This window comes from Pogona vitticeps, chromosome 4, assembly GCF_051106095.1.
Source record: "Pogona vitticeps strain Pit_001003342236 chromosome 4, PviZW2.1, whole genome shotgun sequence".
NCBI lineage: Eukaryota > Metazoa > Chordata > Lepidosauria > Squamata > Agamidae > Pogona > Pogona vitticeps.
The window spans coordinates 101,793,941-101,821,571 of record NC_135786.1 but is presented as its reverse complement, the minus strand read 5'-3'; the positions used below and the strand labels follow the sequence as shown (position 1 = coordinate 101,821,571).

The following is a 27,631-nucleotide window of genomic DNA, read 5'->3' as shown; positions in this document are numbered from 1 at the left end:
GGTGACCATCCTGGGCTCAACATTCTTAGGGGCATGCAGAGCGTCCTGCCCAAGGTACTCCTGCAGCCACTCCTCATGCTCCTCTTCCCCTTGCCAGCTGTCCGAGTCCAACCTACTGGGGGTGCTGGGCCCACTGCTGCCACCAACACATATTTTGAACAGCTCCATGGCCACTTCATGGTACCACCCCAGTAGCTTCTCCCGCCTTGCACCCCATGCCCCACACTACTCTGCCCACACATTGCATCACAGAGCTGGCACATGACCCGTGCCCCACAATACTTGCCCCGGGTGCTGGCAACCCTTTTTTACCACTTGGTGTGATGGGGATGCATGGGCAATTGCACAATTTCTTGTTGCCGGGCATAATGCTCAGCACATTAACGCAAGTATAATTTACTTTATGGCTCTATGGAACAGGCTTTTGCTCACTATTTGTTGTGTGCTGATTCGCGTAACTTCATATGCAATGGATAATGTCTACACTGATTTCAAATGCTGCACCAAAAGTTTAACCACTATGGTAGCAATTGGATTTTGTCCAGATAGTCCTATATTTCATCCCTGTTTCTCTATTCCTTCATAATATTCAGGTGCAGGAACTCACTGTTCAGATAATGGTGGTTCTTAATAGCAAGAACTTGAAATTATTTAGGTGGGTTTTGATTTTGACTTAGTCTCGTTTGGAGGATGTCTAGCTTAAATTTCTTTGATTTCAGTTTGTTTACACTGGTTTAGTCACCTAGTTTTAGTAATATTTTAAATACAGTACTATAGTTTATGTACCTATGCATATTCCTAAATGCAAGCTTAGAAAATGGCTTTTGTAAGAGTAATTCACTTAGATATAGTTTAGAAGCCGATGTGGCTGCTGGTGGGAATGTAGCTGTCTGAAAAAAGCTAACTCAGAATGTGAACCGCAGTCCTGAATAGCCGCATTCATGGGGAGAAATATGAACACAGTGGACATGTTCTGTTGTGCTTTTTTTTAACCAAAGTTGGCTGCCCAGTTGGATAACAAGTACTTTCCATGTAATGCTATCTTGCCTGTTTGCCAGGGTAAAAACTCTCAAAACATCTGTACTTAAGTGTTTGTTCTTTGCCTGACTACATGTATGGATGCCTAGAATTGAGGCCGGCATTACCACTATTACCTTTGAAGCCTGGCATAAATGGTGATTGGCAAACATTCCTCCTGAGTGCAATCCTGGGAGGTACAAGTGTCTCTCTTAACCAGTTTTTAGTGATGAAACAAAGCAACACAATTGCTATGACACTGAGTTTTGAGAAAAGACAGAGTTGGAAACCCTTTCTTCCAAAGCTGTTATTCAAAAGACAGCATATTGATGACCAGTCTTCCCAGCAACAAGCAGCTGCAGGAGAATCAAAGGTGCAATTCTGTTTCCATAGGATTACAGCTACCCTGGCACAGAACCCAGAATGAGCCGAGGGTGCATTGCCAGGATTCTTTGCAGTCCATAGCAAGTCTGTGCCCACCATGGCAAATGCCCAACACTGGCAGATGAATAGCTCTGGAAGAGGTTCCCTGAGGGTAGGACGTTTTGGAAAACAACTGGCTTAGGTAGCCTTCCTTTTTATTCTGTGACTGATTAAGATTTTTCATAGTTTGAAATACTGTAGAAGGTTGGGAAAAACAATGCAAAGGATACAAACTTTTAGTTCTTTTTAGTGACTTGGTTGTGTGCAAATTTGAGAGGAAAGATGGGGGTAAAGGTGGCCTGAGAGGAAGGAGAGTAATACCAATTTGAGAATGTAGGTGGCGGACCCAGGCAAGAGGGCCTCACTGCTGCCAATAAACACAACCATTAGCATTTAAAGATTTTACTGAAAGAGAGATAGTGGGTAAATGAAGGGCCACAGCTTTGATTGGTTGCAGAACAGGTTTGGTGCAATATGAGTAGTTCCTTCAGTCATCTGCCCCTTCTGCCAGCCAGTGTGCACTTTTACTACACTCTGGGCCTGTGACCACTAGGGAACTCCTCAGTATACATTGTAACAGGGATGGCTGTAGCAGCTCACCTAAGGCAGGCTTAGTCCCTGTCAGCCTCCTCACAACTCTCTGATCCATGTAGGGGATGTCCTAAGCCTGAGATGGGACTGAATACCCATCATCAATGTGACAAACCCAGACCTACTGGGATATGCCACAGTTTCACCAAGCTGCCACCAACCATTCCCTATAAGAAGTCACACAGACCAGGGATGGATTTTTAACAAAATAAAGGAATAAGGTTTATTTAAACAACACACAGGGAAAATAAAATGATCAAGTGAATAAGATACAGTAACGTGGCTTAGTCTCAATCATACATACACACAGTTTGGTTCACACAGAACACTTAACTTGAAGCACAGACCCTGAACCTATCAGTTCTGGCTAACCATACAGACACCTGAACCTATCAGGTTGGTACTGACTGACACACAGTAGTACCCTGTCTGACACACAGACTCCCACTCAAGCTTCTTCTTCTCAGCTCTTCTCCAGCTTCTTCCTCCAGCTCTCCACACAAGCTCCACATATATATACAGTACAGCCCCTCCTCCTGATGTCCCGCCTCCCACTCCCCATAGGATGGAACTTTCCCTCCAAACCCATGACAGACAGGTAACATCAGTGCTGTATGTAACACCTCCCCTCTTTATAAGTTGTTTTGTAGGGGGAAAGCTAAGGTGCTTTTCACCAAAAAAACAACCTGGACCCAAAACATACAAAAACAGTCATATAATAACATACAATACCATACTTACTTATACTTACACTCTAAGTTAACCATATCAATTAGGCATTTAAACAATAACATTTACAATACATCAAATTACCTTTATTCATACAAACCAATCATGTTTTTAATACACAAGTACATTTAACCTTTGGTCACCAAAATATATACATAGTCCATGTTTCTTTCGCCGTCTTCATTCTTCAGGTCTTCTTGACAAGGCGTCAGCAACACAGTTCACTGACCCTCTGACCACCTTCACTTCAAAGTCATAGTCCTGCAGGTTTAAAGCCCACCTCATAAGTTTGCTATTGTGGGTTTTCATTGTCTTTAACCATTGCAGTGGTGAATGGTCAGTGCACAGAATAAAATGTCTTCCCCAGATGTAAGGCTTGGCCTTCTGGATCGCGTAGACTATGGCCAGACACTCCTTCTCCACGGTTGCCAAATGTCTCTCACCTTTCTGGAGTTTCCTACTCAGGTAGGACACTGGATGCTGGTCACCATTTTCATCCTCCTGGCAAAGAACTGCTCCTACCCCGCTGTTAGACGCATCGGTGTAGATGATGAACTCCCGGTCGAAGTCTGGAGCACGCAGCACTGGATAGTTGATGAGGGCCCCCTTCAACCTCTGGAACGCCTCCACACAGTCGCTGGTCCACGGGATGCGGTCATCAGTCTTCTTCCTCGTCAGATCGGTCAGCGGAGCCGCAATCTCGCTAAACCTCGGGATGAACTTTCTGTAGTAGCCCACCAACCCAAGAAATGATTTGACTTTTTTCTTGGTGTTGGGTCTAGGCCAATCACAAACTGCTTCTATCTTGGCCTCTAGGGGTTTGATCACTCCTCCCCCTACTATGTGACCCAAGTATTTTATTTCTGGGCTACCCAGCTGCAGTTTGTTCTCTTTGCAGAGCCTAGGCCAAAGCACTTCCTCCCCTGGGTTAAAGTGCCTCTCCCTGCCTTCCTGGTCATCCCAAGCTTTCTTTCTGACCTTTTGAGCTTGCAGGTTTTTTGCTGCTAGCTCTAGGTTTCTCTTTAGGTCATTCCTTAAAGAGTCTATACATGTCACAACGTCTTGTGGGTCATCCTGGGTGATCTGCTCCCAATTTTGTTTGATCAAATCAAGGGGCCCTTTCACCCTTCTCCCAAACAAAAGTTCAAACGGACTGAACCCGGTACTGGCTTGTGGCACTGATCGATAAGCAAACAAAAGGGATTGCAGCTTCTGGTCCCAATTGTTTGGATTCTCTGCCAAGTAAGCCCTAATCATGCACATTAGAGTCCCATTGAACTTCTCAGTTAACCCATTACTTTCAGGGTGATAGGCAGTGGTTTCCTTGTGCTTAATTCCACAGATTTGCCATAAGCGTTTCATGAGCTTTGATGTAAATGATGCTCCCAAATCTGTGATTATTTCTGAGGCAAATCCCATCCTGGACATATACCCCACCAAGGCATCTGCCACTGTGTTAGTTTCAATGTTAGTCAAGGGTATGGCTTCAGGGTACCTCGTGGCATGGTCCACAATGGTGAGAATGAACCTGTTCCCCCTCTTTGTGGCCTTGGGCAAAGGTCCCACAATATCCACCCCTATGCATTTGAACGGAGTGTCAATCACAGGCAAAGGGCACAACTTTGCTTTGGTCCTGTCGCGGCTATTCCCCTGCCTTTGACACACATCACATTGTTTACAGAACTCTTTGATCTGCTTCCCTATTTCAGGCCAGTAAAAATTCTGTGTGATTCTCTGCTGTGTTTTGTTCACCCCTAAGTGCGCAGCAAACATGTCAGAGTGCCCCCTTTGTAAGATCATGGGGCGATACTTTTCAGGTACCACTAGCTGACTTCGGATCCCATCTCCCCCTTTTGAGATATTCCTCAGGGTCTCTCTATATAAAATCCCCTTTTTCTCTAGAAATCTCACTGGGGTTTCAGGTGTTAGCTGGGTGTCTGTCACCTGTTCAAAACACTTTTGGAGAGTGGCGTCTGCCTTTTGCTCTTGGCCAAATCTGCTGTCTGTGGTTAAGGTTTCCACCACAGCTTCTGAACTCCCCTCTGCTTCTGTCTCGGGCTCGACAGTACCCCCCTGAACTGTCCCCGTGGTAGCTTGTGAGCGTGTAATCACTAGCACCCGTTTCACATGTTCAGCCAGGTCATTTCCCACGAGCACGGCTGCTGGCAGAGTCGATGAAATCGCTAGCCGCCAAACTCCCCTCCACCCTTGAAAGTTCATAGGCACCTCAGCTACTGGCAGCGAGATTACCTGTCCCTCAATCCCTGCCACCTTTATGCTCTCATTCGGGATTATATACTCCCTAGGAATAATATCTGGATGGCACAGGGTCACCTGGGAACAAGTGTCCCTCAGCCCCCGATACTGATGGTCAAGTATTCCTACGTCCACCCCTGCGGTTTCAAACAACTGAGAATCTGTTCTCACGAGCAAGCAGCGCTTGACCTCCACAAGAGGACCATTTTCCTCAGCCTGATCAGCAGATGTAGCTGTTCCAGATTGAGTAGCCATAGCAACAGGCTCCCTCAGTGACAAGGAGCTTTGCTCTTTCTGGACACAGAACACAGCTTTTGGCTTGGTTCCACTCGAATCCTGAGGCACAATTCCTTTTAGCTGCTTTAATTTCTCACACTCTGAGATTAGATGGCCCTTTCCCTGACAGAAATAACATTTTCTGCTATATTTTGAGTCTTTCTCATCTTGTTTTGGTTTTCCCTCCAAAATCTGAGGTCTTGGTTTCATGTCTGAGGGCTTCCCTTCACCATGGGCCCCTCCTCCTTGCTGGCTTTTCCCTGGTCCCTGAGAGTACTTGCTGTAGGTTTCTTTGGGTTTACCTACAGATTTCCCCTCACCCAAGGGCTTTCTTATTTGGGAAATAAAATCTGCGATCTCGGCTGCCTCTGCCACAGATTTCGGTTTCCTTTCCCTCACCTGGAATTTCAGTTCCCCATGCAGGACTGAATAGAACTGTTCCAGCGCTATCAAGTCTTTGAGCTGCTGAAAGGTCTCTGTCCCCTCCTGAGATAGCCATTTCTCTAGCAGCCTCACCAATTGGGCCCCCACTTGGGTAAAAGTCTGCTCTGGTTTCTTGGTGATTGACCTGAATCTTTGCCTCAGCTGTTCCGCATTTATCCCATGTCTGGCAAACACCAGTTTTTTAAACTCTGCAAAATCTTTCATCAGTTCCTCTGGCATCTCTGCATAGACTTCTGCCAGGCTGCCACTGATTAAAGATCGCATGATGGTCATCTTCTCAGTTTCCCTTACTGAGAAGTCCACAAACGCTCTTTCCACTAGGGAAAAGAACACCTCAGGACAATCTCCCTTGTGGTACACAGGGAATTTCTTCAGGTCAGTTTTAGACAATTGGCCCACCTCAGAATCTCTATTGTTATTATTGTTCTGGTTCATCAGTTCCAATTTTCTTAACTCAAACGCCATTCTTTCTTTTTCCAGAGCAATTTTCTCTCTCTCCCTCTCCATTTCCATTCTCTGTCTCTCTAATCTTTCTTCTTTTTCAAATTGCCTTTGTTTCTCTCTTTCCCTTTCCTCCATTTCCCTCACCCTCAGTTCATGCTGTTGGGCTATGAGCATTTTTCTGAGTTCTGAGTTCTGTTCTCCCGTGCTGTCACCCTGCACTGAGCCAAATTCATCCTCAGAACCTTGGTCAACCTGGGGGTCTTTCACTTCACCCATTTCTGCCATTTGGCTTCGAGTCAAGGGCATAATCCCCCCCCAGAACAGGCTGCTTTCAAAAGTCAAGCCTCAAAATAAAGCGACCACTTTTTTTTCTTTTGCCTCAGAACCAGCCTTCTCTATAGATTGCTGCTGTTCTTCAGCACTAACTTGCAACTGTAGCCAGCCAGAGTCCACCCCCCTCTGCTAGGCCTCTCAGCAGAAAAGCTAGATCACTGCTATTTCACAGTTTTGCCTCAGCTTTTTTCCCGCCAAAAACAGGTTGCCTCAGAGCTCCCTAATCTAGTCCCCAATCTGAGGTTACACGTTCTTCCACTAGCGTACCTCCCCGTGAGGTAAGCCTAGAAGATTACCTACGCGCTCTCAGATTGTCCCTGACTAGACCCCCCTTGCTCTGGGCACACTTGCCAAGGCTTTGCTGGACCGCTGGACAACTGGACCAGTCGTATCCCACACGCTGGACACCAATCAATGTGACAAACCCAGACCTACTGGGATATGCCACAGTTTCACCAAGCTGCCACCAACCATTCCCTATAAGAAGTCACACAGACCAGGGATGGATTTTTAACAAAATAAAGGAATAAGGTTTATTTAAACAACACACAGGGAAAATAAAATGATCAAGTGAATAAGATACAGTAACGTGGCTTAGTCTCAATCATACATACACACAGTTTGGTTCACACAGAACACTTAACTTGAAGCACAGACCCTGAACCTATCAGTTCTGGCTAACCATACAGACACCTGAACCTATCAGGTTGGTACTGACTGACACACAGTAGTACCCTGTCTGACACACAGACTCCCACTCAAGCTTCTTCTCTCAGCTCTTCTCCAGCTTCTTCCTCCAGCTCTCCACACAAGCTCCACATATATATACAGTACAGCCCCTCCTCCTGATGTCCCGCCTCCCACTCCCCATAGGATGGAACTTTCCCTCCAAACCCATGACAGACAGGTAACATCAGTGCTGTATGTAACATCCCTCACTGACTAACCATTTCTAAGTACAGATCTACCCTCTTCTGCAACCAAGAGGCTGTAATAAAGTTTACATACATTATAATACAAGATCCACTCCTACTTATAACTTCCTAAGAAGAATTCAGTGAAGTACAAACTCTACCTGACAATAAGATGATGGAGAGTGGGCAAAATATTGAAGAAGACTGATCGGAGAGGAGCTGAGGAGCTCCTTAAATATGCCTCTGATGGACCAGAGTGAAGACTACAGTGGTGCCTCGCTTAACGATGTTAATTTGTTCCAGCGAAATCGCTGTAGAGCGAAAACATCGTAAAGCGAAAATAAAAAACCCATTGAAACGCATTAAAATCCGGTTAATGCGTTCCAATGGGCTAAAAACTCACAGTCCAGCGAAGATCCTCCATATGGCGGCCATTTTCGCTGCCTGTCTAGCGAGGAATCCATCCTAGAAAATAGCAGAGGGCCATTTTCTTCAGCCAGCGGCCATTTTGGAACCCGACGATCAGCTGTTCGCTGATTCTCATAATGCGAAAAATTGGTTCCCAAAGCAGGGAACCGATCATCACACAGTGGATTTTGCCCATAGGAAGCATCGTTAAGCGTATTCGTTGTTATGCAGGGCAATAGTAAAGTGAGGCATGACTGTATCTCCTTCTGGTCTGTCAAGCAAGCTTATTCAGTGTTCCTCAGCCAGCTCCTGATTAGCACAAATGCCTCCTACCCATCTAGTTGGATTTCCCAATCAGCTCCTCTATGTGGGTTTGCTCTCAGTCCCTGAGCTGGCCACCAAGCTCCTTTGGACTCTGGCAAGGCCTGGACACATGCTGGGCCCCAGGTAAGCTGGCTGAGGGATCCTGGTGAATCATACAGTTAAAATGTACCCCTATGCCTATTCTTTTTTTAAAAAAAATATTTTGTGATTTAAAAAATAAGTTACAATCCTCCAATTACATAACAAAAAAGAAAAGAATAATACAGTAATTACTTGTGAATACAGTTACACTTCCAATAGTATTCTTATCTATATAGTATACTAATAATGTTTCAACATTTATATATATTTTACTTCTATTCCTTTAGTTATTCAGTCTAGCCAGTATTTTAGCCCATTTCCCATTCTCCTGCACCAAAGGCCAACAAGGGATACCATACTTCCATACATTTATTTTGTTTTATTTCACCTCTATAGAGTTTAAAGCGATAGGCCAGTTTTTCCATTAGAGCCAGTCTCCACATTCTATTCTGAAATCTTTGCAAGGACAAGTCCTGAGCATCCTTCCAGTGTTGGGCAATTTCATTATGGGCTCCTCCTAATATAATCACAATTAGTTCTTTATTCACAATGTTTTCATTCTGTCCTGTGTAAATAATGAAAAAAAGTAGCAAAGTTTCATTTGAGATTATTTTTCTTTTGTTATACTTTCCAGCCACTTATTTACCCCAGACAAGAATATTTCCACTCCTGGGCTTGTTAACCACATATGTTCCAAAATTCCTTTATTCATGCACTTCCTCCAACGCATGTCTGATATATTGTTTTATTTATTCTATTTAATTTTACAGGGTATAAGTGCCATCTGTGCACTACTTCATACACTTTTTTTAGCTTGAGATGATACTGATTTATAAGGTTGAGAGGTTCATATTCTTTTCCATGTGTTTTCTAATATCCCAGTTTTTAAATTTGTCTCCCAGACTATCTTTGATCACATGTTGTCTCCAAGTTGTTTATCTATAATGCTTTTATAAATTGCTGAAATTAACCCTGTTTCCCTCTTATTAGTGGTCTTCTTGAGCCCAGTATTTTATATAACTGAGTTGCCAAATTTCTAATTTGGGTTATCTGGTACAAGTTAGATACCTATGCCTATTCTTTTTCTTGGATATTTATCCCAAGGGGGGTGACATGAATGAAATACATGCCTAAACTTGTGAATCCCATATTTACCACCATTGCTGCTAGAACTGTAACATATATTTTATATTGAGTCAACACCCAGATGTATATTGTAAATAGAGTGATGAACTAAGACTCTGGAGATCAGGGTTCAAATCCCCACTCAGCCATGGAAACTCACTTGGGGGTGTGGAAACAGTAAAATCACTTCTTAAATATCTCACTTACCTTGTAACCGCTATTAGGGTTCCTGTAAGTTAGTTTCAACTTGACAGCACACAATAGTCAATGCCCATGCACTCCTTTTTTATAAGGGTATGGATGCCAGTGAAAACTGAATTTGTCTAAGATTGTTCTCCTGTGTTTTCACTCAACTGCCTCCTGATTAAATTACCTTTGTAGCTGAGACATGTACTTACTAATTCTGTGGCATGTGCTTTTAGTTTTATTAATAATAGTCATCCTTTTGAATGTGGGCAACGGTAACACACACAGATTATCATTATTTATTCAAACCTCCTGGAATCCTATGCTGGAATAAGTAGATTTCATTCAACCAAGGTTTAAATTTTAATTTCAGAGGACTTATTCCTCCAAAACAAGATGGAGCTACTCAGAATGACTCACATCAATTTTCTTTATTATTTATTTAAAATATTTTACCATACTTTTTTCATTAAAAAGACCCAAGGTGGCTTACATCATTAAAAGACAAATTTTAAAAGCTAAAAAAAAAGTATACAAACATTAAAAAATACAAATACCTCTAAAATGTTCTTAAAAATAAACAGGAAAAACAGATTCAAAACAACAAAGCACAACATTCTGTTTAAAAAAAAAACCCTCCCAAACATCCAGTCACTAAGGAAAAGCCTGTCAGAAGAGAAAGGTCTTTGTCTGCAAGCAGAAGAACTGCAAGGATGGGGCCAGCTTGGCCTTCCGTGAGAGGGAGTTCCAGAGTCTGAGTGCTGCCACAGAGAAGGCCCTCTCCCATGTCTTCACCAAACATACGTACCTGTTAAGGTGGTGGAACTGAGAGAAAGGCCTCCCCTGATTATCTTAATACACAGTCAGGCTCATAGACATGGTCATTGGGAAGCTTGAACCCAAGCCATTTAGGGTTTTATAGGTTAAAGCCAACACTTTGAATTGTGTGCCCAGAAATGGATTGTCAGCCAGTGTAATAGGGGATTATGTGATTTACATGACCCAGCACCTAAAATCAGCTACAGCCCTGACTTTACAGAAGTTGCTAAAGATTCTCCAATAAAGTGAGCTATTGGCTTCTCATTGGAAAAAGAAAGCTCTGGGTTGCAAAGAGGTTCTATTTTCAAAATAGAAATTCAAAGTTTATTGCCTTTTTATGACCTTGTTTGGTCCTGAAATCTAACACTTGAATAGGCTGCTGTCTACCATTTCTTCTCAGTTGCATCTTTAAAGTATGCACACCACTTTGTTCCAATCTCAGGCTCCTCTATTTTTTGGAACAATCCCATGCCTGATGAAGAGTTTAAGTTGAAAGTTTGTATGGAGAACATTGTGCCTTTTTTGTTGGTGCAGTAAAGGAATTGCCATTACATGAACTTTGGAATTTGCCTTATGGCCAACACAGTTTATCTTGGTCTCAGAGGAGGTGACTTAAGGCCCCAGCTGCTCCTACTTGCTTGTGCCCCTAAACTGAAAACAGACCCTTCTGTTCTCCCATGAGACCTACTGGCAGTGAAGTCTTCCAGGCTTGCCCCTTAAAGACACAGCACACTGCAGATTTGATACGATACATGGATGGGCTGAGTGTAGCCTATAATGTCTGCCCTTCTGTTTTGCTTCATGTGGATGTGGATTTCACATCCTATCTGCTTTGGTTTCTGTGTAGTTGATTGACATCCTGCTCTGCCTGATAGGGTTTCCTAATAAGGTGGATGAAAACCAGCATGGTGCAGGTTTCGAGTTGCAGGTTTCATCCTTTAGTGTGTTTGAGGCAAAGCAAGGAGTGCAGAATGCCTGTTTTGTGGGAATTGCCTGAGGCCTCTTTTGCAACTAACCGCTTTCCCACAAGTGAGGGCAGAGTAAATAACAAAGCAAGAATTTCCAGCAAGCAGGAAGGAACTCTGGAGTGGAGAAAATAATGCAGGAATATGGCATCCATGTCATCTTGGCAGCACCAGTGTGCCCTTGTGGCTTTTGAATTTTACTTTGCTAGCCTAATAATGATGTTGTTTGTTCAACTGCCATCATAGTTTTGCACTTGGAGTATTTTCACCTGTCGGTTCTCAGATCCTTTGATTCATAAACTCTGATGAAAGGAGCTATGTGTAACCTGTTGTCAGGTCTGTGTGCCCCCCCCCCCGTTCCAAAAGGAAAAAAAAACAAATGACATTTCCAGTTCTGCCCCCAAAATAAATTGTACACATTAATGCTGCTCAAATGCAAGGTGTCAGTACTTTTTTTTTAAAGTAAGGGTTGGCACAGATTGAGAAGAGAAGTTAATGAGATAAATAACAGACTAGTGATGGGTGTGTAGGTGGCCTGTAAGGACTGTGAATCCTAGATACACATTATGTATCTAATATTCTCAGTATCAGAGTAGTTGCTTTGCTTGAAAGAAAACTGCTTCCTCCTAATATAGAAAATGTTGCGGAAGTTCACTTAAAGAGGTATCAGGCGATAGTACAAATATTTTGTTCATTGACTCGTGTTGCAGTACATCAGTGTAAACAGAGAAAGAGAACCACATTAAATATATAAAGTCTGCGATATTTATAAACCAGGATGAAGCACTGGGATTTTGGGGGGTGGTGGTGGTGGTTACATTGTTGTCATATGCTGTGAAGTTGTTTGCAATTTAAAGTGATCCTGTGTATTAATATCTTTCAAAAGGTCCTGGTATCTGTAGCCCTGATCAGGTTTTGCACACAAAAAGCTGTGTCTTCCTTTTTTGTTTCAGTCTATCTCATGTTAGTTTTCTTCCTTTCCTATCATCTTCAACTAACATTATTGTCTTGTCCAGTGAGTCTTGGCTTCTAGTGATATGTACACAGTGCAATAGCCGGTCTCATCTTTTTAGCTTCTAATGAGAGTTCAGGCTTGATTTGGTCTGGTACCCACTTATATTTGTCTTTATGGCAGTCCATGTTATTCACAAAGCTCTCCTCTAAAATCACATTTCAGGTGAGGTTTTTTTACCCGTGAGTTTTCTTCATTGTTCAGCTTTCATACCTGTATGTACATAGCGGTCAGGAGTTCCATAGTATGGATGCTTTTGGCCCTGGTCAGTGACACATTTCAGGATATTTTCTAGTTCCTTCATAGCTGCCCTTCTGAGTTACATAATTCTTCTGTAGTCTTTTTTTTATCTTCATATTCAGTTCTAAACCCCCATTTGCACTTTCTTCTTTAACCTTGCTCAGATTATTTTAAGTTCTTACTGTTTTCTACCAGTGATATGCTATCATCTCTGTGTCTTAAATTGTTCATGTTTCTAACACCAATTTTCCCCATTCTATATCTGAATCAAAGCCAACTTTTCACATATATACTCTGCACAGACTGAGCAGATGAGGACATAAAATGCCTCTGTCTGATCCCTTTGCCAGTAGGACATCATTGCCTTTTTTCTGTCTTACCAGCAGCCTCTTGTCCATAGCTTAGGTTACAGGTCAAGACAATCAAATATGCTGGCACACCCATTTCTTTTAGGACACTTCTCACAACCTATATACCTTTTCCTGTAATCTATGAAGTGCAAACTTATTTTCTCTTGAAATTCTTTAGCACTATTTAATATCATATGACTGTCACAATGGGTCTGCTTGATGCAATATAATTGTTCATATGTAGACATCACTTGCCTGTTGCATTCACTATTCACTGTCTCTATGCAATAGCAAAACATTCCTGTCGCTCTCCTGCAGAACCACCAAAAATCATGTGGCTGCTGTTACCAGGCCACTCATTGGGCCCTTTTTCCAGTCACTTGTGTTTAATAATGAGGCTGTTATATTATACTGACTTGCCCAAGAGTGGATTTTTGTGGCTGAGCAAACTGGGTTATTCACATGAGCACTGGTGCGGGAACAGGGCACTATATTCTTCCCAGTAAAGTGGCGTGTAATGATAGAGAGTAGGGTTTGGACCATTAATTTTTCATAGATTATTAAGTATATGATTGCTGGTCTGAGCAGATCTATCAAGACATTTAATTTCTTAATCATGAACATATGCAGTTGTCTGCAACAAATAAGTTATGGTTGTTGTGGGTTTTTCGGGCTCTTTGATGGTGTTCTGAAGGTTGTTCTTCCTAACGTTTCGCCAGTCTCTGTGGCCGGCATCTTCAGAGGACAGAGTGCTGTCCTCTGAAGATGCCGGCCACAGAGACTGGCGAAACATTAGGAAGAACAACCTTCAGAACATGGCCAAAGAGCCCGAAAAACCCACAACAACCATTAGATCCCAGCCGTGAAAGCCTTCATGAATACAAATATGCTTTAATTGTTTAAAGATTGCAAATGTGTACCTTGCTCTGTAAATTAAAATCAGTTGATTATGGGATTTTTAACATATCAACAACCTGTGCAAGACTGGTAATTTCTCACCCCACCTAATCTATGGGTATAACTTCAGTATACTAATCAGTAGTTGGTTGGTGACCACCACGAGGTAATTTCATGTGCATTTGGCTGCTGGGTAACTTATTTAACCAGTATCTATTCCCATCCTCCCTTTTTATACTGGCCAATAAATGTCCTTCCTCTGTCAATTTAATTGTGATCACTGTTTCTTTTTGGCTCTCCATAAAGTTTTTATTGTTGGTGGTGTTAGTCATCCTTGATAAGCATTTCAAGGGACCTAGCGTGGAAGGAATGTATACCTCAAATAAAGCCTTTGAAAGTGTTGTCAGTTTTACTTTAAAAGGGTTATTCAAAAGATTTTTTCCAGTATGGCATTTTCTTTAGCTCATCTTCTTTTCCTTAACTTTTCTTTAAACATTGTATATTTTGCTGCAATTTTAAATACACGGGGTGGTGGAGATTATAATACTGGTAGTCATCTATAAAATCATAGAAGTGTAGTGCTGGAAGAGACCCCCAAGGGTCACTAAATCTAATTACCTGCCAAAGCAGGAAATCTACAGCTTAAAACAGACCTATCGAGTGGCCATTGAACTGCCATTTAAAAACTTCAGCCAAGGAGAGTCCACCACCCTCCAAAACACTCTGTTTTTTTAATTATTGAACTGCTCTTACTGTAAAGAAGCTCTTCCTAATGTTCAGGTGAAAACTCCTTTCTCATTATTGTAATCCATTACTTGGAAGCCTCCTCTGTAGAGCTATGGAAAACAAGCTTGTGCCATTCTCCCACATGTCAGCCCGTTAAATATTTGAAGAGGGCTGAATAGCTCAGTGAAACAAGTATCTTCTGCAGAGCCCAGAGACGGGGAGTTCAGTTTCCCACTGGGCAACTCAGAAGAGCCAGCCTTTGTGGCCTTGGGCAAACTGCACAGTCCCAGGATGCCCCCAGAAAAAGGGAATGGTAAGCCGCTTCTGAGAGCTCTCTGTTTAAAAACCTTGGGGAAAAGGCTGCCATGAAGTCACAATTAACCAGATTGTATGCAATTACCATATTGTCCAAAGTATAGGCCACACTCCCCCCCCCCAATATGTAAGTCTTTAAATTAGGAGTGTGGCCAACGATTGGAATGTTGCAACTTTTAAAATAGCAACAAACTTTAAGGGTGTGGCTTATAATTAGGAGCGGTCTATACGATAGATACAATATTATTGTACCACTATTCAGTCTCTAACAGTATGTAACCTCCTCTTAAGAGTCTAAAAATTGGTAGATGGAAATGCAAATGCCAATCCATTTGCCAGAACTCTTCAAGTATATTTCAGTTTGCTTTATTCCTAAATTGGATTTGTTTGTTTTCCAGTCCCATCCCTCATACACAAGTTTAAATCTGTGGAAAAGTTTATAGGAGATGAAACAATGCTTAATTTCTTCAGAAGATTAAGAAAAATGGCTTTCCTTTTAAAAAAAATCATTTCACATGCTGGAGTTTACTATTCTGTTCTCATTTTGCATTTCAATATATGTTGACTCATTCAATAGATTTGACATAGTAAAGCTTTACCATGATTGAAAAATGTGTGATTAATGTATTGAGATACCTCACAAAAATGCAGTTGTGTAACATTCATTTATTAAATTGCCTTTAGGTAAACTTCCATATTTTCAGTAGACATTAAAATGGATTTCTCTTTGTAATGTTTCCTGAAATAGAAGACATTATTGGAAAAGAGGGAAACAAGTTATACAGTGACAAGGATTGTAAATTAAGGAGGAACTGTAATAAATAGAATGCTGTGAGCAGAGGCAGTGACATCAGTTTGCATATGCCTACATATCCATATGTATCAATCGCCTGCCTGCCTGTCTTTCTTTATGTGGGCAAGGCAAGCCTCCGCTCAGGGCTGTGTTCCATTTGGTTACTGGGAGACTTAAAGCTTAGCCCTACACTGTTCTCAAAAGTACGCCTTACTGAGTCATTTATTCCTTATTAGTATAGGATTGCTGCCCAAGCTTTTATACTTCATTTAATGGTCTTGACTAAATCAATTTCTGTCTGACCTACCTGCTTCATAAGGCTGGTGCAAAAATAAAAAATAACAGTGTGCTAGAATCTGAGATGGAGGAGACAAAAAAGATATGAGGTTCAGTTACAAGGAATTTTCCCTAAAGGAAACACTATCCATTAAAATACATGGAAAAAGTCACCTAGATTGTTGTTGTTACATAGATTAAACATTCAGAGAGAAATGCATGCTTTACTCACTTCTTTCTAAGCATGGTGCGTGTTCACCTTAATATGGTTATACACGGGAGAATAACATTTCTTCTTACTGATGCTACTTCCTACTGCATTTCAGTGTCACTGAGAGTATCCTGGGACAGTTGACAGTGGCCACTGCTGGTACTTGTACAGGACATATTTCATGTGTTTATTCCTGTGATATCTAGTACAGGCAGCCAAGTGGCTATCATTGTAATCTTCTCACAGCGCTTGATCCAAGGCATTAATTTTCTGGAGCACCACAATGAAATTACAGTGACAGATACCTGGGGCTGATCACTGGGGGCTCACAGGTGTAGTCAGAGCCTCCAATACTGGGAGCCCTTCAAACACAAGGTGCCTCTACTTAGGCCAGTGACTAGCAGCAACTCTGCTTTTCCAAGCACAAGCAAAGGTGTGTTATATTTCTAGACTCTAAATCCCAGAATCTCCTAGTTAGCGTGGTCAGTGGTTGTGAGTTGTAATCCAAAAAGTAACTTTTTTCAAACTCTGGTTCCACAGTTTTCTTTCCCAACTGTGTACCTGAATAGGTGCGAGAAGTGTGTGTGTGTGTGTGTGTGTGTGTGTGCGTGTGTGTGTGTGTGTGCGTGCGCGCGTAAGGGGCACAACCACCCATCTAATGATTCTTACTGCATGGATGTGTCAGAGAAAGTAGACTTCTAATCCATGAAAGCTCACTGAAATAAATCTACCATTTAAGATGTCATAATGCTGTTGTCTTTATTTTTTGTTTTTGTTTATGTGCTGGAACAGCCTAACACAGATACCTCTTTGACAAATGGATGGAGTGCTATAGTTGCACAAAAATATACTTATTGTGCAGCTGAGCAAATCAACATTGTACATGGCAATTCTAAAAATAGGGTCAGGTCAAAGAAAGAATTATGACTTTTAAACTGGGTTTCAGATCAGCAGCAGTTTGACATAGCTATAGCAGTCTGCTCCAGTCTGTGCCAAATTTGGAGACTTTCAGCAAAGAGTTTTTGAGTTAAAAGTTTTTTAAAAGTAAAAAAGTATCCTGCCTTAGTCTCAGCCATTTCACTTGTCACTATGCAACTGCCAATTAAAAAAAGAGCAACTCCAGAGATGTTATGTGGCATCAAGTCATTTCTGATATGTAGCAGTTATATGAGTTAATGACCCCCACAATAGCATATCATTAACAGCTCTGCTCAGATCTTGTTGCAAACCAACAATATCTCATATTAGGTTGTTCTCCCTTCCTTGTCCTCTCCTGACTTTTCCCACCAATATTGTCTGATCAGTACTGTATTTTCATTAGTATGTGCATAGTAGGCAGCCTCAGTTGACTCATCTTTGCTTTAGTGAGAGTTCAGGCTTGACATGACTGATCAACCACTTTTCTCCTTTTCCGTCTATGGTATCTGTATGGCTTTTGTCCAATACTACAGGATACCCTGTAGTACTCATTCGAAAACATGTCAAAAAACAGTCATGACAATTGTTTTGTGTTTGGATGAGAGATGATTAAATGATGGGGTGGAGGAAGGAATCAGTGTCTGGGATTTTCCTTTGCATGGTGTTACTCTGTGAATGGTAGCATGAGCGGATATCCTGTAGACTATCTTGACCACTGCCATTGGTGTAGTCAATATTCAGGATGCCCTTTGCTATGTAAAACATCCCTATTCCTGCTGGCAATGTACAGTACAGCAATATCAGGCCATTTCCTGGTGTTTTGAATCTTGGGAAGTACATATATCTCACATTCATAAACTGGTTTTTTTTTGGTAAGTATTTTAATTTCTAACAAGGGTGACTTCTAAACAGAGGCCAAAATCTTGTTGCACAGCTACACAAAATGTGTAACTTCTACCAGTGAATTGCTATAAGTTAGGAAATATCTGTAGACATTATCTGTTGCATACTGATCCATATGTACAACAGACAGTACCTTTTGTGTAACTGTGCAGCAGGATTTGAGCTTATGTTTAGAAATCACCTTGGATATCAATGAAATATACAAAAATAGCTCCATCATTTATCAAGTAGGTATCTGTGTTAGTCTGTTTCAGCATATAAACAAAATTAAAAAAAATTAAAAATTAAAATTCTGTTCTTTTGTTTATGACATACTATAATCTGTATATCTCTGGGGATGTAGAGGTTGATTGGTGGAGACCATCTGGATAGGGAGCATATTCTGTAGTGTACCCTGTTTGGACTGGTTAATTGATCCTTCTAGTCCTCTAACTTGGAAATTACCCCTTTTATCCATTCTTTGGCTTTCCTTACTTTGCCATCTAGTTCAACATTGGGTTCACACAATAGTCAGTGAGTAGCCTGTAGGAAGCCTGCCTGCAGGACCTGAGGGACGTTGCACCTCCATCTAGCATTTGCAACAGCTAATACACAGAAGCATACTCCCTGGTGCTGTGAATAATATACATACCTATCTTGTCTAATGTATGTTGATGACCCTAATTTACATGAAATTATCTAATCTTGTTTTATAGCTGTCCCAAGTTGGAAGTTATCTCTACATCTTGTCCTCACTCTCTCGGGTTCTACCTATTTTGTCATCTTGCCTAAATAAGACAAAAAGGGAGTGTCTACTAGGACAGCAGTGGACTTGGGATGGTTGGTATACAGTATATTGCATGGAATGGTTGGTATATATTCTGCTAGAGACCAGAAAAAGCACAGTATGTGGTAGTCTTGATTTTTGTAGGTTTTTTTAAAAAAAAACAACAACACTTTAGCTCTTATGGTTGTGGAAAAAAATGCTTGAAAAATAAACAAGTATTTCTTTTGGAATGATAGAAGAGTCAGTTTGCTATCTTGCAGTCCCATCTACAGCACAAGATAGTTGTGAAAATAAAACGAGGAGGAAAGTTGTGTGCAGCTCCTGCAATGAGCTCCTTGTAGGAAAGATGGGATGTAATGAAGAATAAATGCTACTGTTTTATTTTTCTTCTTCTGAGACTGTCTGAACAGGAATTATTGACTTTCAGGGCAGACCCTTCTGATAATCTTTTAATATGTTAAAATTGAGAGCACTGTAACTTCATCAAATGTATGCTAAAATGTAGCCATTCATATTTTAGGGAATGTTGGGAGTTAAACTTAAATTACTGTATATAAAAATACCCCCAAAACATTTATAAAACTGTATTCCCCCCTTCTTCAAATTGTAATTATCTTCTTCTTAGAAGAAGGCAGGTTATATATAGACTGTCATCTCAGTTTGCCACTAAGCTCCTCACAGCTATCTGTTCAGCCTATCTGGCTTCAATCAATAAAGCCTGTACTGCTCAGTTGAGTAGCTAGTACTGGAATGAACAATGCTGTGTTCTTACTGGTGTCCTCTTGCTTAACAATGTTCCAGTGTATTTGCAGTTCTTGTGCTTAATGTTTGGCTTCCCAAACAAGCATTGAATTGCATTGCCCAGCTTGATTCTAGATTACAAATCAAACTAGGGCAGTGGAAGAAATAGCCCTAGTGAAGAGTTTCAAGGGCATGGGTGTCTACATTTTGGCATCCTAAACTGAAAGGAACACCCAGATCTCACCCGGCCCCAATCCAATCTTTTTAGATATTTCTATATATCCCTTTATGCATATGCTTAAGCAACTCATAAAAGCCTACCTTTCATTCTCTGCTGTTTTTATTACTAGATAATACATAAACTCTTACAATGTTTTTAAAATATATATATTAGTTGGGTAAGTCTTGGGAAACTGATCCCCCATAAATATGGATTAGAAGTGAATGATGTTTCATCAGTAAAGCCCAACAGACTTGGAAATCTCTGACTATAAACTCAATATAAGCTTGAGCCTTTTCCTGAGGCCTTTTAAAGTTGCAAGTAACACTAACAACCAAAATAGATTTGCTTCAGTCAGTGGCCCATAACCTGGCCGGGTTGATTGATTTCTGATATTTGGCTATTGTGGGTAGAAATTATTCTTATTAAAACCCGCCTTCATTCAAAAAAGCTCAGGGTGGAATATACATCATAGCATTTTTTTTGTCATGAAGAACCAATGGGGTGAGTTTTAAAAAAGAGGAGAGAGAGAATAAAATAGTCCAAGATGACTCAGTGAATTTTATGTCTGAGTAAGGATTTGAAAGTTGTTATCCTCACTCATAATTTCTATCCATTACCTCACTTTGGCTCCCAAAATAATTATAATGTAGGCTCCATCCAAACGTAAGGAGCCTGATTGATTAAGCTTTGGGCCAGTCTTCTTCCTTTGTCATGCACTAGAGCAGGGGTCTCCAAACTTTTCAGTATGAGGGCCACATCATATATTTTACACATTTTCGAGGGCTGAAGGAGGGAAGAGGGACCCAGGGGATCCCCCACCCCCAGTGTTTTTCTAAAGACGGGGGGGGGGGAATCTCTTCTGTCAAGCTTCGCTCCTCTTCCTCTTCCTGCTCTGGCATAGGAAGAGGAAGGAAGGGGGACCCAAGCGATCCCGCACTCCCACTGTCTTGCAAAGACAGCGGGGTGGGTGATTGCTTGGGTCCCCCTTTCCTCCTCTTCCTATGCCCAGGCTGGATAAAAAGGCAAGGTGTGCAGATGTGACTCACGGGCCTTAGTTCGGAGACCTAGAAGAAAAGGTTAAAAGCATTATTCTCCAGTCATTTCATCTAAGAAGAAGCTGGTTTGACACATATATTTGGATGTGTCTACTTAAAAATAAGTCTCTCTTTTTAAATGGGAATTCCCAGTAAGTGTTGAATAACTGTAATGCAGGATAACAGTTTTGGTAAACCAATTCAAGATAAATAGCGTTTTCTGATCCTGTCTTATTTCAGTAATCCATTGTTTAAACTTTGCTAACTATAAGCCTTGAGTTGGAAGTCACAACTTTTAAAAGAAGGAAGTGGATTCTTTCATTCTCTTCCTTCTGGCCCAAGCTGGAAGGGAGGAGAGATACTTGAGACTGCTTTGCTTTGGTTTAATAATACTACTAATAATGATTTGTCAGGTCAATTCTGACTTAGACAAATGCTTTTCAGGATTTTCAAGGCTGAAAATACACTAAAAGTGTTTTACCATTCCCATCTTTTGGGAGCATCCTTGGGAGGAGCTTGCCCACAGACTGACTGTACTTGCAGGAGACACAGTCAGGAATCAAACTCCCAACCTCTTGCTCTGCATCCAGATACATAAACCTTTGAGCTATGTTTGCATAGTGCTGAATTGTGAGCCATATCCATATTTCATGTCTTTTTCAAGTAATAAAGATTAGCATTACATGTTAAAGAATACAGTAGCTCTGCAGGGTAGTCAAGTAATATTTCCCTGTATTAGAGAGTCTTATGCTGAGAGTCTTGGGAGAGTTATGGGATACATTAAAAATGGAGAAAGATATCTGTGTCTACTGGCTTCTATTATATGGTAATGTTTAGTGCTGTATAAAGGGAAGGGGTTTGGAAAAAAAATGGTATTGCAAGACATCATTTGATAGAATTGGGCTCCTTAATGGTTGATGCACATTCAGTGAATTAATGAATATGAATGTGGTGCATGAATTTGCTTCTGCAGCTTTGAAATCTGGAAATGCTTATGCATGCCAGATTAAGAATTTAGGTTAAAATAGGTTCTGAAAAGCTGACCTTTATGTTTACTGAGGCCTAATTAATGATCAGCAAGCACTGAACCCTTGATATAAGTGGAATTCTGTTAGATGCAGTTCAGTGTATACTGTAATTGTTATTTACGGTGACAGTCTCCAAGTCTTTTGCTAAGGACATCCATCAGTGAAATTTTGTCTGATTTTATTTTTCCTATCAAGGTCCTCACCTTTCGCTCCATGTCTGCAATGTCACAAATTTAAAGTTGGAATTAAATTGCTAAAATTGTTTGTATAAAAATATTAGCCAGTTGAATTATAGGAGTCAGGATGAAAGATCACACAAAATCTTGAGTCCCATAAGGCATATTCAGAGGGGACTATTAAAAAGCTATATTAGTTGAGGCCAGTTTCTGAGAAGATAGTCATGCTTTAACTATCAGGTTTAGACATCACTGGGTAACTTACAATTGTATTCTTCATCAATCACTTGATGCAAAGCATAATTCTTAAGCATTGACCTAAATTTTCTTGTATAGTAGTACCAGTGTAACACTACAATAATGGCATAACTTTGGAAGGAGAATTAGCTCAAGTGAAGAAATCACAGCAGATAATTCAATTCTTCAAAAAAAATCTCCAGTTTATGAATGTGGAGTATAATGCTTCTGTATCCACAATCCAAAACACCAGGAAATGGCCCAATATTGCTGCATCATGCCTGCAGTGCCAGCAGGAAAAAGGATGCCTAACTGACTATACATAGCAAAGGGCAGTCAATATGTTGATGACATCCCAGTCAGCTGTCAAGGAGGTCTACAAGATGCCCTCTAGTGATCACTGCCATTTCTTCTAGGCATTTTGATTACTTTGTGACTCCAAACAATATATGCCTAGAGAAGCTATTTAAAAACAACCCTGGGAATTACTTTGCATTTGAGTGATTTAAAAAGGAGTCGTGTTTTGTGATTTTCCCCTGCTTGCCGCCTCTTTGTGAATGGTAGTTTTAAAGTTATAACTTTTCGTTTGGGCTTCCCCATTTTTAGAATTATCTTGTATTATGTTTGCTTGCTCTGCCAGCACAAGACCATTGCTGTGCTCTATGAAGGTTCGGAACTCAGCCCCCTTTTTTGGTTAAATAAAACAGGAGTCACTTTTGAATCATATTCCAATCTGGTGTTTATTTCTTTCGTCAAAGGTAAAACGTCTTTAAACAGTTCTTTCTGTAACTTCTCTTGTGAGACCAATGGGTCTCTCAAGGGCAACCGTAGTTCTGAGTCAAACGGGTTCAATGATTTAACATCCCAAGGTCCAACAACAAACGGGTCGTAGTCAGGAACTTCCATCTCTGTTCCTTCGTCTCTCAATAACGGGGAGGTTTCATCATCCTCGTCCCCTCTTCATATCGAGTCTCCCTCTCCCAAGAGTTGTCCCCACGGTCCCGGAGGTACATCATCCTCCGCGCCTCTTCTACTCGCCATGTCAAACGTTCCTCGGCTTCCCAGGCCACAGCTTCCTTCTCCTCCACTCCCTTGCCTCGGACTCACCCCAGTAAGATGGACGTTGAGGAAGTCCCCTCCTCTGGCAATAACCTGCCTCCTCTCTGGGCACCCTCACTCTTTCCCATTTCCCGGTCCCCAGGTCTTCCACCCAGATGAGTTCCCAGCCACCCGGGATGTTGTTGTGGCCCCTATTTATCATTGCCATTCCCACCTCTGCCATGGACCTCCCCTTTTCCTCCTTTCCCGCCAATTCTCCCTCTGTTTGGGTTGCTACTCTTAGACCCTGCAGACTTGTTTCCAGCTCCCGAGTGTCTATCCCTTGGTGCATTTTCTTAGGAGTTGTTGGCGGTGGAGTGGTCTGCACCTCTCTGGAGGTCTTACTTGTGAACGGCACTCCGACGAGAGCGTCTATGCTTTCGTCCCATTTATCAGATACTCTCATGTAGCAATAGCAACTGCTATGTACTGAGTTGCCACCAGAACTATGCAAGAGGATTTTAGGCAATTATGATAAAAAATATATAATCATATTTGCCAAAATGTTTTGCCTAGAACTGTAGTGGAACATTTGAAGCACTTTTAATGCTGAACCAGACAATTAGTCTATGTAGAGTAGCCCAATGTGTCCTTTGCAGGCTGGCAGCAGCTCTCCTCATGTCAAGTGAGGAGGAGCCTTTTGGTCACTTGCTAGAGAATCCCTTTTGGACAGCAGCAGCAACAACAAAATGTTGTGCTGGCGACCTTCTGTATCATCAGTCCCCAAGACTGTGGAGAACATATACTTCTTTTGCTACATTTCCCAGAATCTCCCACCAGGAGGAGCGCCTTGCTGGCTGAGAGATTCTGGGAGTTAAATTGAAAGACAATAATATTTCCAGGCTCTGTTTTCTCCTGTATATACAGTGGGGTCTCTACTTAAGAACGTCCCTACTTAAGAACAATCCAACTTAAGAACAGCTCCATTTGCTAAATTTTGCTTCTACTTGAGAACAAAAATCCAGATAAGAACAGGAAAAAAAAACTTTCCTGCTCTTTTTTTAACCTTAGGTCATCTTAGGTTAAAAAAAAGTTCTCCCCCTAGTGGTAGAGTACGTATTAACCAGCTTTGCATTAGTTCCTATGGGAACTAATGCTTCAATGTACGAACGCACCTCTACATAAAAAAAACAGCCAGAACGGATTAATTGGTTTTCAGTCCATTGCTTCAAAATTAGCTTCGTCATAAGTGCTTTTAACACTGTTCCCTGACCTAAGGGGGAAAAAAAAGAAAAAATATCCCCCTCTAGTGGTAGAAGGCGGAATAGCAGCTTCCCATTAGTTTCTATGGACGGAAAAGAGCAGATACGGATTAAATGGTTTTCAATGCATTCCTATGGGAAATGCAGATTCTACACAAGAACGTTTCCACTTGAGAACCACCTTCCAATACGGATTAAGTTCTTAAGTAGAGACCCCACTGTACAATATAAGGTAAATCTTACAAATTTATTTTTCTAGATTTAAATTTCAAATGAAATTAGTAGAAGCAGGTAGCTTGAAGAATCAGAGGGGTTAGGTGAAGAAAGTGGTGGAAATAGAAAGTATGCCACAGCAGACACGCCAAATTATTTGGGAGCATGCCTCTGCAGTTAATAATTGGATTTCCCATACAGTATATCCAATTATTTCTTAACATAACATACCCTTCAAGATTTCCTGAGGCAAGGATGGAAGCAGGCAAGGCAGACCTGCAGCAGTGGCACTCATTTTAAATTCTTTGCTAAGAATAAAGATTCCTCTGTATGTTACAGGCAATGCTGTTATTAAACTCTTAAGGTTATATACAGTGTTCTCAATGACAGAATTGGTACATAGGTCCAGTGGTCTCTGGGGTGATGTCAAATGCTGTGCAGTAATTTATGTTTAAAATTTCCAAATTGTCCTTTCTGCAGACGCTGTTTACACAAATATATGTGCTGTGCATTCTGTTTCATAAATGTAGCATACAGTAGGCATGTCATTATTCATGTATGTATTTGTATTACTTCTATAGTCATCTCAACATCATCATCTTAGAACTTCAGATCTGGAAGGGACCCTCTGGATCATTGAGTCCATCCCCTGTCAAGGGGGCATAGTAGGGGAATCAACTCCCAACCTCTGGCTCCACAGCCAGATACTTAAACCACTGAGTTATCTAACAATATGCTGACTTTCTACCCATAGAGGAACCAAGGTGGCTCAAAACAATTAAAATCATACAATAGTAATAAGTTAAAAATACCATATTAAACTATATATTAAAGAACAATTAAGCATTGGTCAAGATTCAAAACAATTTAAAAAACATTTTCAAATATTTTAAATTTCACAGCTGGAGCATTCCCTAAACCCACACTTATCACTTAAAAGCTTGCCTGACTGGTTGTTGTGGGTTTTTTGGTCTCTTTGGCCATGTTCTGAAGGTTGTTCTTCCTAACGTTTTGCCAGTCTCTGTGGCTAGCATCTTCAGAGAACAGGAAACTTCAGAACACAGCCAAAGAGCCCAAAAAACCCACAACAACCATTAGATCCCAGCCATGAAAGCCTTCACGCTTGCCTAACTCTTTCATTTTATTTTTTAAAAAATGTTGTGTACCCTTTAAAAGGACAAGGCATGGAGACATTTTCACTGGTTATATCCCAGTTTGCTGCTCCCTGAAAGGAGCTTAGTGTGATGGCTGGAATTGACAAATGTCTAAATAAGCAGTACTATATTCTTTTCACAAAGCACAAATTGTCCGGACGTCTTGGACTGGAAGATTTTGCTGATTCTCCATTGGTTCGTTCATTGCTTTGCTACATTAGCAAGACATAGTCTTGGTTTACAGTAAGCTATCTTTAAAAAAGAAAAAGAAGACTCATTAACATTTGGAAGCAGAAAGTATATTTGGAGTAGATATCTATATTCTTTATATAGTATACAGTATATATATAATGGTCCAGGGCAAATTTTTGCTCCCACTGCAAAATTAGGTGCATGACTAGGGTACCTTGCAGGATTGTACACACCTTCTCTCTAACATGAATGTTCTGTTCTCCACTTTAAAAGTTATGACTACTATGTGAACTAAAATCTGGCTGTATAGCTCGGTGGTTTAGGTATCTGGCTGCAAAGCCACAAGTTGGGAGTTGGAGTTTTGTTCCTCACTGTGATTCTTGTGAGTACAGCCAGCCTGTGTGGCCTTGGGAAAGCTTCACAGTCCCAGAAGAAAGGAATGGTAAACCACTTCTGAGTATTTGCTATCTGGAAAATCCTGAAAATGGTCACCATAAGTAAGAATTGACTTGACAGTATATGATGACGAGGATGATGTGAACTAATAAAATATGACTTTCACCAGAGCTTGCTACCATAGGGAGAAATTATCTGCAGATTCTAATTTCATTTAGTCACATGGTTAGATAAAGGTCAGTGTAGATATAATACCATCTCATGGGTGGTTATGAAAAATTAAGGGATAGGGAAGAAAGAACACATGGTCATGGAATGCTCCCAGTCTCCTTGACTAGAGTTAGTGGATGGAGACTGATACATCTGTAGAGATCCTAAACATTAAGTTCAGGGCAGCATGTTAATGCTAATTGCAATAAAGAGTCTTCGCCACCTTAGTGACTAACAAGTTTGTTTTGGCATAAACTTCCATGGACTGTAGTCTGTGTCTTCATGTGCATGGAGATGCAGAAGACAAACATAACAGCAATAAGATGCTTCCTTGTTCTTGCTGCAGCTGGCTAACAAAGCTGTAGCTATCTAATTTGGGGCAGAGACAAGAGTATCCAGTTGCAGCCCCTCCCCTTTATGCTGTCCCCCCTCCTTGTCACTCTCCGAAAAGAGAGGAGAGAGTAGGGAAGCAAGCAGCACAGAACTGCAGTTATGCATATGAGCCACAAAAAATTTAACATTTGCAACACTGGGTTATAACCCAGTTAGCCTGCATAAAGGAAAGCAGCTGGTGTTCCTCTTCAGTTGTCACTTTCTGCACAAGCCGAAAGGAACAAGTCTGCAGCAAAGATGTTCCTGCCTGCAGGTAGGTTTTTGCTCATCTGTAGAGCTCACAGGTGAGCAGGAATGTCTCCTCTACAGTCTTGCTGTTTCTTGCTGCACCCCTCTAAGCATGGTGAACTTGTCCAGGAAGAAGTCTTATGAAATGGCTTTCTTTGGGACAGTAGAGATATAGCTTACATATTTCTACCATGTCCCTCGGCCTTGTATACCTGAGGCAGGTGCATTGCTTACATCTCTGCAGACTAACATAGCCACCCTCTTGAGAATTTCAGTAAATGACAGTTGTATCTAAAAGAGAGCAGCTCTTAATGCCATAGGCGAATGCCATAGGTATGTTAACAAAGGCTATTTTATTTTATTT

General features: G+C 41.2%; 1 protein-coding gene across 3 annotated transcripts in view; it reads left to right on the top strand.

Moving 5' to 3' along the window:
• The window catches only part of CAMSAP2 (calmodulin regulated spectrin associated protein family member 2), a 135,899-nt gene that overhangs the window by 26,367 nt on the left and 81,901 nt on the right, over positions 1-27,631 (top strand). The gene's annotated exons all lie outside the window — the stretch shown is intronic.